The following is a 3660-nucleotide window of genomic DNA, read 5'->3' on the forward strand; positions in this document are numbered from 1 at the left end:
GGAATATCTTGAATAATGTTTGACTAAATAGCAGTACAGTGACCTACATCTTTTTTTCTCTTATAACTTGGGAAATGCCAAAGGTTTCAGGAGCTCTGGGCCAGAAACTGGGATAAAGTCCACATACATATTATAAATTATAGTATCACACACACACAGTTTCTATCTAAAGCATCTGAAAGTAAGTTTTAGACATACCGTTGTTTTAAGTCACTAAGTTCGAAGTAATTTGTTACATCAGCAACAGGAAATTAATATACAACATGGTCCTTGCACGAATCAGTGTTAACATTACAGTTGGAAAAATGATGATTCTCTAATTCTATGTATTCTACTGGCATCCTTCTATAAAACAGGTCCCCTTTCCCTTTATTATTTTTTTTAAACCACTACAAACGTTAATTTTAATCCTCCGATGTAGTATCAATTACAATTATTCTTCTTGAGGCTTAAATAGCCCCTAGTTTTGCCAGTGGGAGCCCCTACAATCCATCTGCTGTGACAGGTTAAAGACTAACATGACCCTGTTAGTCTTTGGGTGCTTCTGCACTTTCTGCATAGCTATGTCCCCGGATCTTTTGTCCATTTCCCACCTCATCCTGAAAAATCAGTGGTTTCTCCAAGGAGTTATGATTTCTTCTCAGGGCAATTGCTATACATTGAATGTTCTCCCCAGCCAGCCCCCCGAAATTCATATGTTGAAATCCCACTCCTCAATGTGATGAGAGAAGGGACCTCTGGAAGAGATTAAGTCATGAGGACGGAGCCCTGTGAGTGGAATTAGTGCCCTTATAAAAAAGAACCCAGTTCTGCCATGTGAGAACAAAGTGAGAAGATGGCTAACAAGGAAGTGGGCCCTCACCACACACTAAATCCACTAGCACCTTGATCTTGGATTTCCCAGCCACCAAAACTGAGAGAAATGTGTTTATTGTTTAAGCCCCCCAGTCTATGGTATTTTTGTTATAGTAGCCTGTACAAACTAAGGGATGACGTTCAGAAACCAAGAATTGGGCATCTCAAAGTGTTTTGACATTTTATGTCTGCTGGAGAATGTTCATATTTATAAATATTTCAGATTTGGATCATTTATCTAAAGGAATGTTGGGAATACTAAATGTGGACTATCCGCCTTATTTCTGTCAACCTTACGTAAAATATTCCTCCACCACTGCTCTATGCCTTAAACCAGATTTATTTTAGATTATAGTACTTATCACATCTAATATTGTAGTATTATTATTACAACTAAGGCAGGAACTTTTATATCTTGATTCAGGCACAATATCTGGTATATAGTAGAGCTCAATAAATATTAGTTGAATAAATAAATAAACTAGTGAACCTCACTACTGTTGAGTTTCCTGACTCACATAACAGGAACATTTTCCCTCTTGCTTTTGATTTGTGCCTTAGCAAGCTAAATGCTATTTCTTTAATCAGGTATAGTCCCCCTCTCAAGAGGTATATGGTATTATTGGATAGAGACTTGGCTTACATAGTCCTATGATAAATGTCTTTTATCCTAAACACCACACGGTGGAGCTAACTGTGTATGGAATCCACTGGAATCAGCAGTAATTTTGAGTAGATCCGAAGTCACCAAGTGACAGGAACATTACTTTGCTTACGAACAGATTTTTGTAGATAGATAAAGGAAACTGCTCGACAAAAGTTTTATGAACAAAAGTTGTTGATGTTGAAAGGGTTAAGCTCATGGGTCAAATTGGAGGGAACTTTTCCCCACATCTCTTCTCTGGTTGCTGGAACCATAGATTATACCATTCAGTTCCTCTGCGATTACCCTCATCCTCAGAACCTTTTTCTGAATAGTGTGGTATACTAGTCAATATAATGTAGATTATGCTGTAGTAACAAAAAAAATCTCCAAATCTCAGTGGATTAAGGCAAAAAAGAAGGTGTATTTTTTGTTCACACTGCATGTCCAATAAGAGACACTTGGAGACTCTGCTTGGTGGCATCACCCTCCCTCCTGGACACAGCCGATGAGCAGCCACTACCTGATACTACAGCAAGTGAAGAACACAACTCTGTCTATGGCCATGCCACCCTGAACGTGCCTGATCTTGTCTAATCTCAGAAGCTAAGCATCACTGGGCCTGGTTAGTACTTGCATGGGAGACCACCTAGGAAGACCAAGTGCTGTAGGTGTTTAAAAATATAATAATAAATAAAAATAAAACACAACTCTGAAGGGTCTCACATAAGAAATTACGTGCTAAACTAGGAAGTGATATAATTCACTGGCCCAAACATAGCCCCACTCAACCACATAGATCCAGGAAGTATAATTCTACCATGTCGCTGGAAGACAGAGAGTGAGAAACATTTTGTGAGCAGCAATGATTACCACAGGTAGCAGTTAATGGTTTCTCTTGTTTAAACCCTAGAAATGGCAATCTTAGAGCCACACAGTGCACACTATTGCCATCAGAGATCAGGAGGCTCAGGGGAAAGAGAGATTTCCCAGGCCTTTTGGTGACATATTATTATTAGCTGAGAATTATTGACTACTCTGCTATAGGAGCTTGAAGATGAGGGCATCTCTTCCTGTATACCAATGACTACAGTTGTCTTAAACCAGTTTTAAATGAAAAAGGCCATAGAACAACTGAATTCCATTCTCTTCATTTTATGAGATCTGCCATAGGGGGTACCTATGAAATAAAAATTCGTCAGCTAAGACCTATAGTGTCAGTCTTACTATAAATTATTTATCATTTCAAGATAATAACTAAAGAACTTAGATAAAATAAGACTATGAGAGCATTTAATCTTAGTCATTTAATCTCACTATTTGGATAGAGTATACAAATGATTGGTGTATCATTTAGGATTAGTTCTGACTGCATGAAACAAAAACTTTTAAATCCTGAATTAAATAATATAGAAGTAGTTGATTTCTCTCACACATAACAAAAGTCCAGATATAGGAGGCTTTGTGTTAGTACGCTAGCTCCACAAAGTCTTTGGAGATCCAGATTCTTTCTAAGTTATGACCCTTGTCTTCATAGTACAAAATGGCTGATAGAGCTCCAGCTACCATATCCATATTCCAGGCAGCAGAATGGAGGAAAGGAAAAAATGGGCAAAGAGTATACATCATCTGTCTTTTAAGATGCTTTCCCAGAGTTCACAAAACATTTTCACTTAACTTCGTTGGCTAGGAATTAGTCATATGACCACACATAATTTTTGTGGGCCAGCGAAATATAAATATAATCTTTTAGCTGAGAATATTTTATTGCCCCAAATATAACTATGGGTCCTAAGGAGAGGAGGAGGCAACTAGTAATTTGCCCTAATTGTGTTACTTGAGTCATGAACCCGTACAGACTCTGGTAAGTTTGTTTTGCCGGCTTCGTTAACTGAGAGCTTAGCTTTTAGAGACTCTGGGGTCTGGTAATAGTCCTAAACATTGCCCAGCTAATTTTTAAAACCTAAATGTAATAGAGAACCCAGAAAAGTCTTTTTGATTTCAGAGCTATTTAATGATGCTCCAAATAATATGTCCAGACCTCTGAGAGCTCACTTCCTATTGTTTACACCACACACACATTCCTGCCTGGAGGACCCTGGAAACAGTTTATCCCATCTTCAAAAATAGAAACTTCCTCCTGCCTGCCCACCCCTCTGTAA

General features: G+C 38.2%; 1 pseudogene; it reads left to right on the forward strand.

Annotated features, from left to right (window-relative positions):
* Positions 1–2053: 2053 nt before the first annotated feature.
* Positions 2054–2172, forward strand: LOC112470838 (annotated as a pseudogene).
* Positions 2173–3660: the final 1488 nt, after the last annotated feature.

This window comes from Pteropus alecto, unplaced genomic scaffold (genome assembly GCF_000325575.1).
Source record: "Pteropus alecto unplaced genomic scaffold, ASM32557v1 scaffold3, whole genome shotgun sequence".
NCBI classification, from domain to species: domain Eukaryota; kingdom Metazoa; phylum Chordata; class Mammalia; order Chiroptera; family Pteropodidae; genus Pteropus; species Pteropus alecto.